Raw genomic sequence first — 15622 nt, 5'->3', positions numbered from 1 at the left:
TTATTACTTACCAATACTTTTTCTCACTTCTTTCTTTCTTTGAAAAAAAATTTAATAATAAAATTTAATAACTTTATTAATAAAATTTTAAATTTTATTTAAATTTAAATTTAGTGGTGACTCCCAAGCTCTTTAAATGTCAGAGCTGAAACCAAAGTTTTGTTTTGTTTTGATGCTGAATCTTTTTAGCATGTCTCTTTCAATGTGAAAACTCAAAGGCTTTCAACTCTGAAAGTATCTTATTTACATCATGATTAATTCTCTTCCGTCTGTTCCTTTAATTTACTGGAATCCTTGTTATTTACATGTTAGCTCTTCTGGGTGTGTGAGCCAATACCATTGTCTTTGTATATTATGTTGCTTGGACTTGCTTTCTCAGGATTCTGGTTCCTCTTATATCGGGTAGTTATTGCCCTTTACTCGATCTAGGTTGTGTATTTCCTGAGTAATTTGATAGACAGGTTGTTAGGATCTCTTGAGCAGATGTTGCCCAGCAGATAAGAGAGGGCAAGTGAGTTTCTACTTTTGTGATGACTGATAAGCTGGAAAACTGTTACTTTTCTATATTATCAGGAGAGAAGGCTCTACCTCCCATGTGCATTTGGTGGTCTGTCTTCCATTCTACATTCTAGGAAATTTGCAGAATTGGTCATTTATGTCCATCCATTCTATTTCAGGCCTTCTCTAAAGAGTTTTGAGTTTGTTCTTCACAATTTGGTAATCAAGTTTTTCAATTTTTGAGAATTATCTCTTGATCTCTGATGGTTCCTTATTATTAAAAATCAGTCCTTAAACAGTTTTCTACTCTAATCTGTAAAAGCACCATGGGGAACTCAAAGCAGATTTTCTTTCATTTCTTGCTGTGATTTTATTTTAGCCATGTTCAGTTGTTTTGATTATCTTAGTTCTTACCATTAGGTCCTTGGTTTTTAGAAATCATCCTTGCTTCTTCATTTTCTATTCATTTTTTGTAAGTGAAGAACTATGCATTTAATGTAAATTGCTAGTTTTGTTTTTACCTTTTGTATATTTTTTTCTCATTTTTCATGGCCTGTTCTTCCAGACTCCTGTGTGGAGTTGTGTCTTTCCCTGTGAGCCATCTCATTCACTGCTGGTTTCAGTTACCACCAAAATGCCAGTTATTCTGCTATTCTCATCTTCCTCTTGGACTTCCTCCCTTCTGAGCTCAGAACCACACATCCAACTGCCTCCTGGAGATTCCGTCTGCCTGTTCCACAGATGCTTCAGACACAACATGCCCAAGACCTTTCTCACTCTTATTTCCCTCCAGCATCTTTTTTTTTTAATAGTTTTATTTATTTGACAGGCAGAGATCACAAGCAGGCAGAGAGGCAGGCAGAAAGAGAGGGGGGAAGCAGACTCCCCGCCGAGCAGAGAGCCGGATGCGGGGCTCGATGCCAGGACGCTGGGACCGTGACTCGAGCCAAAGGCATAGGCTTCAACCCACTGAGCCACCCAGGCGCCCCTCCCTCCAGCATTTTTGTCTCTGCTTCCCACTCTTTGCAAATGGCACCTGGCTCACCTCAGATGCTCATAAAGATACCCTGGGAGACAATTTTCCTGTCTTTCCATCTGTACCAAGAATCAAGGACATGATCTTCTTTGAGATTTTTCTGCTAGATCAAGTCTTTGTTCCACCTCTCCATTATTAGCCCCTGGGTTAGGTGATGAAAGGCAAAGACCAGGATGAGAATTGACCACCTAATCCAGGGTTAATAATAGGTGGAACAGAGACTTGATCCAACAGAAAAAGCCATATATGTAATTTAAATTTCTCTAATAGCTGTATTAAAAAAAGATAAACAAGTGGAATTAATTTTCATCTTGGGTTTCCCTCCTAAGTTCAGAACCATATATCCAGCTGCCTCGTGGAGCTGTCTGCCTGTTCCCATAGATACGTCAGGTACAACATGCCTAAGACACCTCTAACTCCTAATTCTGCCCAACCTTTTTCTGCTCTATATTTTCATTATAACCAGTTGTAACACAGATTCTACTTCAGGTTGTACTGAATTAGTGTTTTTTCAACCTGTTTGAAAATATTCTCTCCTGTATTTATACATAGACTGTTTATAAGAACTAGTTCTCCAATCATTTGAAACTTACTGTTTTTAAAAATTTTTATTTAAAAAATTTGTAATTTGAGTATAGTTGGCATGCAATGTTACATTAGTTTCGGGTGTACAACATAGTATTGGAGAAATTTATACATAATGCTATGCTCACCGCAAGTGTAGCTCTTCTTTGTCACCATATAGTGCTATTACTGACAGTATCATTGGCTATATTCCTTATGCTATGCTTTTTATTCCCGTGACGTATTCATTCCATAACTGCAAGTCAGTATTTCCCACTCCCCTTCACCCATTTTTGCCTACTCCCCACTTCCCTCCCCTCTGGCAACCATCAGCCATAAGGTTGTTCTCTTTATTTATAAGTCTAATTTTGGGGACGCCTGGGTGGCTCAGTTGGTTAAGCGGCTGCCTTCGGTTCAGGTCATGATCCCAACGTCCTGGGATCGAGTCCCACATCGGGCTCCCAGCTCAGCGGGGAGCCTGCTTCTCCCTCTGCCTCTGCCTGCCACTCTGTCTGCCTGTGTTCACTCTCTCTCTGACAAATAAATAAATAAAATCTAAAAAAAAAATTATTAGACATATATATATATGTCTAATTTTGCTTTTTGTCAAACTTCTTGTTGACATTCTAAATAAACAATAATAATTGACGAGGGGTGCCTGGGTGGCTCAGTGGGTTAAAGCCTCTGCCTTCGGCTCAGGTCATGATCCCAGGATCCCGGACCAAGCCCCGAATCATGGTTCTCTGCTCAGCAGGGAGCCTACTTCCTCCTCTCTCTCTGCCTGCCTCTCTGCCTCCTTGTGATCTCTGTCTGTCAAATAAATAAATAAAATCTTTAAAAAAAATAATAATTGGGGGCACCTGGGTGGCTCAGTGGGTTAATCCTTGCCTCTGGCTCAGGTCGTGATCTCAGGGTCCTGGGATCGAGCCCCGCATCGGGCTCTCCGCTCAGTGGGAAGCCTGCTTCCCCTTCTCTCTCTGCCTTTCTCTCTGCCTGCTTGTGATCTCTCTCTCTGTTAAATGAATACATAAAAAATATATATATAAAAGAAACACTCAAAAAATATATTAAAAAAAAATAATTGACTAGTAACATTTTTTGACTTATCAAGAGCAAGGAAAACCACTTGATTATTTGCCTTGTGTGTGTGTGTGTGTGTGTGTGTGTGTGTTTTAAATTTATTTATTTGACAGACAGAGATCACAAGCAGGCAGAGAGATGGACAGAGGCAGAGAGGAAGGGAAGCAGGTTCCCCGCTAAGCAGAGAGCCCCAGGCGGGGCTCAATCCCAGGACTCTGGGATCATGACCTGAGCCAAAGGAAGAGGCCTCAACCCACTGAGTCACCCAGGGCCCCCTACCTTGTTTTTTTTTTTTTACTACTATTTTTTTTTTTTTGCTACTATTTTCCTACCTTGTGTTTTAATTGACAATGTTGCTTCCAGTATTTTCAACTCTGTGAGCAACTCTCTTTATTAAAAGGCTAATAGGCATAAACAAGTTTATTTTCTCTGGATACATTTCTTTAGCTATTTAATAAAATATTTATTTTTTATGTAAAAATTCATCATCATATCATCATCATCATCATTATTAGGCTCTTCCATTAACTGTTTGACTCCTGGCAAATCACTTTCCTTCCCTGGGAATTACTTTTTTTAATCCATAAAATGAGGTGATAAACTAAATGAGACTGCTAAGCATGTGATTGATTAGGTGAGTGAATCTGTGGCTTATTACACTGATGTCTCAAAACAATGAAACCTGGGGTGCCTGGGTGGCTCAGTCGTTAAGGGGCTGCCTTCAGCTCAAGTGGTGATCCCAGGGTCCTGGGATCCAGCCCCACATCAGGCTCCCTGCTTAGTAGGAAGCCTGCTTTTCCCTCTCTCCCTCCCCCGCTTGTGTTTCCTCTCTCACTGTGTCTCTCTCTGTCAAATAAATAAAACCTTAAAACAGAAACAAACAGCAAAAACGGGAAACCTGAGTAGAGAATGAATCTAAGCTCCTTGTCTCCCCTAAGCCTAAGTTTCCTCATTTATAAAGTGGATGTAGTGATACCTCACTGAATTGTCATGGTGGTTAAGTAATATTAGGCATATAAAACCCTAGCATAATGCTTTTCATGTGCTACATATTAGAAATTGATAGTTATGATCATCACTATGTATGTGATGTTTTAAATACTTTATCCCAGTGGTTCACAAACTTGAGCTTGATGCGTCCAAGTCCCCACTTGGAGGTGAGGCTATATAATTTGCATTTCTCTCAAGTACCAAGTGATCCTGATGCTGCTGGTTCAGAGACCACACTTTGAGAATTGCTGTATCATTTAATTTGGAGAATTGCTGTATCATTTAATGTAATCCTCTCCAAAATTATAGATAATATTACTTCAACAGAGAGGTTAAGTAACTTATCACAGTTTCTCCAGCTGGTATTTTCATTTATGATTGAAAAATCTTTAAACATAACTTTTTAAGTGGCTGAATGAGGGGCACCCGGCTGGCTCAGTCCGTGGAGCATTTAACTCTTGATCTTAGGGTTGTGAGTTTGAACCCCGCATTGGGTGTATACATTACCTAAAAATAAAATCTTAAAAAAAAATAATAAATGGCACCTGGATGGCTCAGTTGGTAAAGCGTCTGCCTTCAGCTCAGGTCATGATACCAGGGTCCTGGGATCGAGTCCAGCCATCGGGTTCCCTGCTCAGTGGGGAGTCTGCCTCTCCCTTCTTCTGCCCCTCCCTTTTTCTCATTCCCTCTCTTTCTCTCTCAAATAAATTAAAAAAAATTAAAAAATAAATGGCTGAATGAGATTCTATTACTGATAGTTTTATTTTCAGATTAAAAAAAAAACATTTATTTGACAGCCAGAGATCACAAGTAGGCAGAGAGACATGCAGAGAGAGAGGGAGAAGCAGGCTCCCCACCAAGCAGAGAGCCCGATGCAGGGCTTGATCCCGGGCCCCTGGGATCACGACTCAAGCCAAAGGCAGAGGCTTAACCCACTGAGCCACCCAGGTGCCCCAAGATATTTTTATTTTCTAAAAAATTTCTAAAACATGTTACTGCTTTTGAAATTAGGAAGTGATGATTGTCAAAGGAACATGCAGGTGGCCAGATAGAAGAGTATATTATAAAATATACTCATTAGACATGAGTGGAATCATATATATATACTACTGTGTGTAAGCATTTTTCACTTAGCATAATATTTGATATTTATCTATATTCTATGTTTCTTTCCTTCTTTCCATCCTTCCTTCAACTTTCTGAGTATTACTCTGTTGGATGATTATACCATAGTATATTATCCACTGCGGTAGGTAGAGTTTTGGCCCCTGTGATTTTTACTTTTGCTGTTACATCCATGAATGTTACATTACTTGGTAAAAAGGACTTTGCAGGTGTAATTAAGATGACTAATCAGTTGGCCTTAAAATAAGGAGGTTATGCTGAATTATCATGAGGGTCCAATATAAAAACATGAACTCTTAAAAGCAGAAGAGGGAGGCAGAGAGACTCAAAGTATGAGAAAGACTTGACATACCGTTGCTGGCTTGAGGATGGAGAGAGGCCACCTGCAAATCATGAAAAGGAAAAGAATTATGCAAAAACCCAGTTAGCTTGGAAGAGGGTCCTCATCTCACCACATGAGACCTGATGATCAGCCAGCAACTTGAGTTCATCCTTGTGAGATCCAAAAAGGAGAACCCATATGAGCCATGTAGTATTTCTTTTTCTCTCCCTCTCTTCCTTCCTTTTTTCTTTCTTCCTTTCTTTTTTGATTCCACATACAAATACGAGTGAGATCATATGTTAAGATACAGATTGTGGTGCCTGACTGGCTCAGTTGATAGGGCATGTGACTCTTGATCTCAGGGTCATGCGTTCAAGCCTCATGTTGGGTATGGAGCCTACTTAATAATAAAATAAAAAAATACAAGTGAGATCATGTCTTTCTTTCTCTGACTTATTTTACTTAGCAAAATGCTGTCAAGGTCCATTTATTTTGCAAATGTCATGTTCCTCCTCTTTTTATGGCTTTATAATCCATTATGTGTGGAATCCCACACTAATTTGTGATTAAAAAAAAAAAACTTCAGTAAACTAGGAATAGAGTGGAGGTTTCTCAGCTTGGTAAAGACTACAAAAAGGCCTACAGCTAACATCATATTTAATGATGAGAAACTCAAAACTTTTGCATTAAGATCTATTATAAAGCAAGGATGTCCCCTCTTACCACTCTTTTTCAAAATTGTACCAGAAACCCTTATTGTTGCAAGTAAGGCAAAAGGGGAAATAAAATGTATACAGATTAGGAACAAAGATATAAAGTCTTTGTTTGCAGGCAACATGCAGAAAATCTGGGAGAATTCACAGAAAACTCCAATGTATTCCATTATGTAGATTATAGTATCTATAGATACTACAGAGAAGAGGATATTATGAAAAACAGTATGCTAGTAAATTTCATAACTTAGAGGAGGGGGACAAATATTTTGAAAAATATGGTATACTAAATCCAACACAAAATTAAATAGAAAAGGCAGAACAGCTCTGTATCTGTTAAGTAAATTGAATCTGTACACATGGCATACTCACTGAGACCGTATTCTGGGCCATAAAACAAATCTAAATGTGATTAAAAGGATTAATCTGGCATAAGTAAGAATCATTGAATTTGAAGATAGATCAGTAGAGGTTTTCCATTCTAAATAACAGTCAATAGAAACTATTTCCCAGGGTTTCCAGATTCTGGACTTAACAGGAAAATTGTTCAAAGAAGCTATTATAAATATGTTCAAAGAACTAAAAGGAAAAACAGTGCTTAAAGATTAAAAGAAAAATATGATGACACTGGCTCATCAAATAGAGATCATCAATAAAAAGAAATTATTAAAAAACATGGGAGATGTGGACTTGCAAAGTACAATGAGTGAAGTGAAAAAAAAATCAGTAGAAGGATTTTTAACATCACATTTGAGCTGGCAGTGGAAAGAATCAGTGAATTTGAGAGTAGCTCAGTAGGGATTTTATAGTCTAGACACTTAGAAAGCACAGGGGGAAAGAGGAAAAGTGAACAGAGCCTCAGAGACCCATGGTATACCACCAGACATATCAACAAAACAATAATGAGAGTCACAGAAGGAAAGGAGAGAAAGCATACATAATATCCAAAAACTTCTCAAATTTGATGAAAACTGTTAATCTACATATTCACGAACCTCATGTGTGAGACACTGCTGGAGAGTAGCCAGTTTCTTTGAGGTATGGGGAGGGAGATTAAGAAAGAGGCACATAAGATTATCAAAGACATTAAAGGGACACGGTTCCCAATGACTACCCTCAGATTTCTGCAGGAAGTCTGCCTATGAGCTTGTGTCAGATCCCAAGGATCTCCCACTGGGATCATGTCTGCCCTGAACATCCTGAGTACCAAACCCACATCTTTTCCCACTCTTCTTCCACTGTGGTTGGCTGCTTGTGTACATTCCTGAGTGTGGCCACAAGAGTGAGTCTAGTCAAACCATAAGAGACTCTTAATCTCAAGAAACAAACTGAGGGTTGCTGGGGGGTGGAAGGGGAGGGATAGTGTGGCTGGATTATGGATACTGGAGAGGGTATGTGCTATGGTGAATGCTGTGAATTGTGTAAGACTAATGATTCACAGACCTGTACCCCTGAAGCAATACGTTATATGTTAATTAAAAAAAAAAAAAGAGTGAGTCTAGTAATCAGTAAATGGAGTGCTATTAGAAAATCAGACCAAGATCTGTGGGCATGGGAGAATCCTCAAACTTGAGCTTGAGTACCATCTTCTGGAAAACAAAGGAGAGAGGTTTGAGCAATCCGGTTGGTGAATTACAAAAACCAGGAAGGACTTAAAAGTTTAAGAATTCTGCCACAAGAGGGAGCCAGAGTTTCTATACAAAGGTGGAGAAGCCCCAGACAGAACAGGACCAATGAGTAATATACCACATTTGAAGGCAACTAGTAATGATTTGAGGAGGTGTCTGCTACTTCAAATGTGAAAACAGCAATGCAAAACCACAAGGAAGATGAATAAAGAAAACGTGTCATCACTAAAATATAACAATTCTCTAATATTTGAGCTCAAAGGCATGGACTTTAGTGATCCAGCTAGCAAAGAATTCAAAATAGCTGTTTTGAAGAAACTCAAATCAGCTACAAGGAAACTCAGTCCAGTGAAATGAGGAAAAACACATGAACAAAAGGAGTATTTACCAAAGAGATAGAAATCATAATAGTCAAACATAATCCCTAGAGCTGAAGAATTCAGTGAGTGAAATGGGGGGAAAAAAAGCAGTAGAGAGCAACTGCATCAGAGTAGAGCAAATGGAAAGCAGAAGAGGTAAACTAGAGGGCAGGAATTTTGAAACAACCCCGTTAGAGCAGAACAAAGGGGATAGAAAGAGTAAAGAAAGCCTACACTATGGTGGTAATCATATTGTAATATAGAAATATGTCATATCAAGATATTGTATACTTTAACTTACATTATGGTATATGTCAGTTATACCTCAAGAAGAAAAAGAAAAAGAGCTGAAAGGAAAAATAAAAACTACTCTGAAAAACAAAAATTCTAAATCTAGTAAAATTACCATATTAAAAAATGAAAGTGACAAAATAATGGCATTCCATTTGCACACCTATTAGAATGGTGCAAATCCAAAACACTGTCACCACCAAATGCTGGTGAGAGTGTGGAGCAACAGGAATGCTCACTGATTGCAGGTAGAAATGCAAAATGGTGCAGGTAGTTTTGAACACATTTTGGCAGTTTCCTATAAAACTAAACATACTAGGAGCACCTGGATGGCTCAGTTGATTAAACAACTGCCTTCGGCTAAAGTCATGATCTCCAGGGCCTGGGATGGAGTCCCTTGTCAGGCTCCCTGCTCAGTGGGAAGTCTGCTTCTCCCTCTCCTGTTGCCCCTCCCCCTGCTCGTGCTTTCTCTTATTCTATCTCTCTTATTCTATCTCAAGTAAATAAATAAAATCTTAAAAAATATTTAAAAAATTAAACATACTAATTTAGAAAATGGGGAACTCTTGCCATTTGCAACAACACAGATAGACTTTGAGGGCATTATGCTAAGTGAAATGGATTAGAGAAAGCAAATACTGGATGATCTCGCATCCATACAGAATCTAAACAACACCAAAACTACTAGAAAACAGAGATCAGATTTGTGGTTTCCAGAGGCAGGGGTGGGAGGAAGGGGAATTGGAGAAAGGTGGTCAAAAGCCACAAACTTTAAGTTAAGATAAATAGGTATTAAGGACATAATGTACAACATGCTGAGTATGGTTTCCACTGCTGAGTGAGAGTTACTGTTATGTTGTTGAGAGAATAAATCCTATGAGTTCTCATTACCAAGAGGATTTAGTTATTTTTCTTCCCATTTCTTTTTATTGTATCTATATTAGATGGCAAATGTTAACTGAACTTATTGTGGTAATCATTTCACAATATGTAAATCAAGCCTTGATGCTGTAAACTGGAAACTCACTCACTCAGTGATATATGTTAATAATATCTCAGTGAAACTGGGTTTGTGTGTGTGTACGTGACTAAATATATTCTCACAATGCAATATAGCAGTCACAGTGGTATTTACCCAAAGGAGTTTGAAAGTTATGTCCACAAAAAAAGTATGGATGCACATGGATGTTTATAGCAGCTTTATCCATAACTGAAAACTTGGAAGCAATCACAATGTCTTTTGTTAGAATAAACAAACTGTGGTACATACAGACAATGGAATATTAGTGATAAGAAGAAATGGCATGGCCTTTTCATACTGTGAAAAGACACCTTAAGGGACCTTAAGTGTTCATTACACTACGTGAAAGAAGCTAATCTGACAAGGCTAAATATTGTGCGGTTTCAACTACATGACATTCTAGAAAAGGCAAAATTATGGATACAGTAATAAGATTGGTGGTTGCCAGGGGCTGGAGAGGAGGGAGGGATAAATAGATCCAGAGGATTTTTAGAGCAGTGAAACTATGTCGCATGGTACTATAATGGTGGATATATGTCATTATACATTTGTCAAAATCCATAGAATTTAAAACACAAAGAATGAACCGTAATAAAAACTGTGGACTTTGGGTGATAATGATGTATCAAGTAGATTCAACTGTAGCAAATGCACTCTGCTACTACAGAATGTTGATAATGGGGGAGGCCATGCGTATGCTGGGCCAAGGGGTATTTGGGAACTTTCAGTACTTTTTTCAATTTTGCTGTGAACCTAAAACTTATCTAAAAAGTAAAAGTGTATTAAAGACAATAAAATCGGGGGGGCTCAGATGGTTGAGCATCTGCCTTTAGTTTGGGTTGTGATCCCAGTATTTTGGGATCGAGTTCTGCCTTGGGCTCCCTGCTCAGTGGGGAACCTGCTTCTCCCTCTGCCTGCTGCTCCCTCTGCTTGTGCTCTCTCTCTCCCTGACAAATAAATAAATAAAATCTTAAAAAAAAAAAAAAAAGACAATAAGGGCGCCTGGGTGGCTCAGTGGGTTAAGCCTCTGCTTTCGGCTCAGGTCATGATCCCAGGGTCCTGGGATCGAGCCCCGAATCAGGCTCTCTGCTCAGCAGGGAGCCTGCTTCCATTATCTCTCTCTGCCTACTTGTGATCTCTCTCTCTCTGTCAAATAAATAAAAATCTTTAAAAAAAAGACAAAATCAAGGTAAAATTTCTAGATTAACAAAAACAGAGAACTTTTGTTGCTAGCAGATCTGCTCTACATAAGATACTAAAGAAAGTAAGATTGAAAGAAACTGGTAGCAGATGATAACTTGAATCTACCCCCCAAAATCAGCAACACTGGAAAAAATACTCATTACCTAGGAACATACAAAACTCAGTATAAATATTTTTTCCTATGTTTTTAAAGGTTTTATTCATTTGCTTATCTAGAGAGAGAGTGGGTAGGCAGGGAGAGGGAGAGAGTCTCCTGTGGGGCTCAATCTCACTACTCAAAGATCATGACCTGAGCCAAAATTAAGAGTCAACACTCAACCAACTGAGCCACCCAGGCGTCCCCCTCACCCCCGCCACCGCCCTTTTCCTATTTTAAAAATTGACTTAAAATACAGTTGTTTAACAGTAGCTATTGAATTGTATTAAACATCACGTCATCTGTATGAGTCTATAAAATAGGTCTTTCCTTGCTTTCCTTATTTCCTTAAAAGTTCTCAGGGTGCCAGGGTGGCTCTGTTGGTTAAGTGTCTGACTCTTGATCTCAGGTTGGGTCTTGATCTCCCAAGTTCTGAGTTTAAGACCTGTATTGAGATATTAAAAAAAAAAAAAAAAGTCCTAAAATGGTATCAAGCAATAATCTGTATTGGTTAGTTTATAACATAAATATGTATAACAATAATAGCACAAAGAGGGAAGGAGTTCCTCTATTTTACTGGTTTTAAATTAGTATAATCTGAAGTAGATTCTGATAAATTATGATGCATATTTTAATTCCTAGAACAACCATTTAAAAAACTGAAAAATCACAGGATTAAAATGGTACAGTAGAAAGTTCTTAATTTTTAAAAGGGTACTAAACGAGGAACAGAGGGGTGCCTGGGTGTCTCAGTGGCTTAAGCCTCTGCCTTTGGTTCGGGTCATGATCTCAGGGTCCTGGGATCGAGGCCCGCATCTGGCTCTCTGCTCAGCGGGGAGCCTGCTTTCCCTCTCTCTCTGCCTGCCTCTCTGCCTACTTGTGATTTGTGATTTCTCTATCAAATAAATAAATAAATAAAATCTTAAAAAAAATAAAGGAGGAACAGCAACAAAGACATAAGACATACAGAAAAGAATTAGCAAAATAGCAACATAATTTCTCCTATATTAATAATCTGTTTACATTTGATGTTATTAGGCACATTAATAAAGAACCAGTGATTTTTAGACTGGAAAGAAAAACCTCAACAATATCCAACTATATGCTGTCTTCCAAAAATACACTTTAGATTCAAAGATACAAATAGGTTGGACATAAACAGATGGAAAAGATATACCATAAAAACAGTTATCATAAAAGAGCTGGGGGGGGGGCCTGGGTGGCTCAGTGGGTTAATACTCTGCCTTCGGCTCAGGTCCTGATCCCAGGGTCCTGGGTTCAAGCTCCACATCGGGCTAGCTGCTCAGCAGGGAGCCTGCTTCCTCCACTCTCTCTGCCTGCCTCTCTGCCTACTTGTGATCGCTCTCTCTGTCAAATAAATAAAGTCTTTAAAAAAAAAAAAGAGCTGGAGGGGCTATATTAATCTTAGACAGAATAGACTTTAAGACAAAAATGTTACTAGAGACAAAGAGGGATATTTTATAATAATAAAAATTTCACTCTAGAAAATGGTGTGTGTCAAATAAATACATAGATTTTTTGTTTCAAAAGTATAATTATATAATGGGGTGCCTGGGTGGCTCAGTCAGTTAAGGTCAGGTCATAATCCCAGGGTCCTGGGATCGAGTCCTGAATTGGACTCCCTGTTCTCCCTCTCCCCCTGATGCCGCATACCTTACTTATGCTCTCTTTCTGTCAAATAAATAAAATCTTAAAAAAAGTTTATATAAATGTTGTCAAACTGTGTCTATCTTTATGCAGTTTGCTTTTTTAAAGTTAAATTTGTTTTATAGGATTTATTCACATTGAAATATGCAGATATGGTTTATTTGTGATATTTTGATGTATGCATAAATCAGAATGTTTTGTCCAGTTCAAGACTGATGAAAATTTATGTTGTTTCCAATGTTCCTCAATTTCAGAAATCGTTGCAATGAACATTCTTATACATGTCTCTGTTTGCATATGGTGGACAGTTTTTCCAGGGAGCACACTAGAATGGAATAAGTAGCTGGCAGGATAATGCCAAAATGCTTTCTAAATGGGATGTCCAAATTTTACATTTTTATTGGCAGTATATGAGAGAATTCATGTTTCCATGCACGAAGGCCAAAACTTGAAATTACTGGGCTTATGATTTTTGTAAGCTGATGTTCATGAAACTCATTTTTGCTGTTTTAAAAAGATTTTATTTGTTTATTTTTTGGAGAGAGAGGGGGAGAGATCTTGCACTAGAAGGGGAAAGGGACAGAAGAAGCAGGCTTCCCACTGAGCAGGAAGCCTGATGCAGGGCTCTATCCCCGAACCCTGAGATTATGACCCGAACCAAAGGCAGACATTTAACCAACTGACCCACCTAGGTGCCCCATTTTTGCTGTTTTAATTGCATTTTTCTGAGTAGTATTAATGTGGCACATCTTTCATGTAAATAGGTCACTCTGCTTTTTTCTTCCATTAATTGATTTCTCTTTAAGAATTATGAAAAAAAAGTCGCAAAAGTCTTCATAGATGTTCTGGATAAAAATCTTTTGTTTGCTATATTCTTTGCAAATATGCTTTTCCAATCTGTTCCTAATACATTCAATTTCACTTATGGGTTATTTTGTCAATGAGAAAATTTTAGTTGTAAAGTATTAAAATTTATATATTTATATTTTTTCTTAGTTTTTGCCTCTTAAATTTTTTTAAAATAAAAATTCTTTCCAACCCTCATTATAAACAAGTACATATTTCCCTCTAAAAGGATATTTTACGTTTCCATATTTAGGTCCTAAATTCATGTAAAACTTATTTTTCTGTTTCACTTATGGTAGGAAATTCTTCCAAATGGAGAGTCAGTTGCCCCACCATTATTTGTTAAATTACCTATGCTTTTTCTGGTTATTTTAATGCTTTCTTTGTTGTGTTCCAAATTACCATTTATTTGATGATCTGCTTTTAGGTTCTGTATTTTCTTCTGCTGGTTTGTTTGTCTAGCCATATACTAATAATAGACACTTTAGTAACTTTTAAATAAATCTCAATGTAATATTTTAAATATAAATCTTAATAAATTTTTAAAAAGATTTTATTTGACAGAGATCACAAGTAGGCAGAGAAGCAGGCAGAGAGAGGGGGAAGCAGGCTCCTTGCCAAGCAGAGAACCTGACACGGGGCTTGATCCTATGACCCTGAGATCATGACCTGAGCCGAAGGTAGAGGCTTAACCCACTGAGCCACCCAGGCACCCCTAAATCTTAATAATTTTTTAAACAAATTTATCTTTTTAAGTAGTAGCCCAATGTGGGGCTTGAACTTACAACCCTGAGATCAAGACCTGAGGCAAAATCAAGAGTCAGACGCTTAACCAACTGAGCCACCCATGTATCCTTCAATATCATGTAGCTATCTTTATTCTTGGTTTTCAGATTCAACTAACTACTCTTGTCCCTTTTCTCTTATACATGAATTTTAGAATCAGCTTGTCAAATTTCATAAAAATCTCCTGCAGACATAGACTCTGGACAAGGTTCTAGGCCTATTCCTGTTCTGGGATGGTAGTAGAAATGGACCTTCATTTTAACTAATTTTGCAATAAATGTTGGAAATAAATTGCTTTACACTTATTTAGTCCTGATATGATACATGTAGCCAAACTACAAAACAGTCAGGAGTGGGCTGAAAGGACAGGATGGTATAAAACCAAAAGAGCATGTCAAAGGGAGCTTCTGCAGTGGAAAGAATCCCTACTTTGTATGGTATAATTCATTGCTTCATTTTCTTCTGGAACCCTGGGGGTTTTAGGAAATTCATCTTAAGGAATACTTTGTTATTTCTTGATTTGTGTAACAGCCTTCGTAAGTTACCATAAACATAGCCAATAAAGAATCTTTACATTCTGTTAACTGATGTATTTCTGTAAATCCTATGGCCTTCCTGATAACATCTTTGCACTGAGACAAAAATGCAAATTAGAGATAGAAGTTATATTGAGGGAAAGTCCCTACATCTTAGTGGCCCTGGTTATTTGAGGGAGGGAAAGGAAGTCAAAGTGAAGGAGAGTATTCCAAAAATTCCAAGATGGGTTGACAGGCTATCTTTGACACAGGATCATGAACTTTTGCAACTGGAAAATGAGAAAATATTTATTTCAACAGGGGATTTCTTTTTCTTTTCTTTTTTTTCAACAGGGGATTTCTACTTTCTGTCTCCTTCCATGTAGTTTGGCTTAACTGAGAAACAGTTTTAGTTCAGAATGGCCAAGTTTTAAAATTTCTTGTTGATTCACTAAGATATACGTAAGAATGGCCTAAGAAGCAAAGTGATCTGGAAAAAAAAAAACAAAAGAAAAGAAAAGAAAAGAAGCAGCAAACTCATCTGAGACTTTGGAAACCATATTTTGGTCTAAGAGAACATTGTATTGTATCCTGCTTTATGTGACATATTTGTTCAATTTTCATACCCTTTTCCATTTATTTGATTTCATGATATACTTAAAAAAAAAAAGATTTATTTATTTATTTTAGAGAAAAGAGAGAGGAGGAGATGGAGGGGGAAGAGAGAAAATTTCAAGCTGACTGGGGGTTTGACCTCACAACCCTGGGATCATGACCTGGGCCAAAATCAAGAGTCAGACACCCTACCAACTGAATCACCCAGGCGACCCTAGGCAGAATT

The sequence above is a fragment of the Neovison vison genome, chromosome 2, assembly GCF_020171115.1.
Source record: "Neovison vison isolate M4711 chromosome 2, ASM_NN_V1, whole genome shotgun sequence".
Classification (NCBI taxonomy): domain Eukaryota; kingdom Metazoa; phylum Chordata; class Mammalia; order Carnivora; family Mustelidae; genus Neogale; species Neogale vison.
This window is presented reverse-complemented; position numbering follows the sequence as displayed.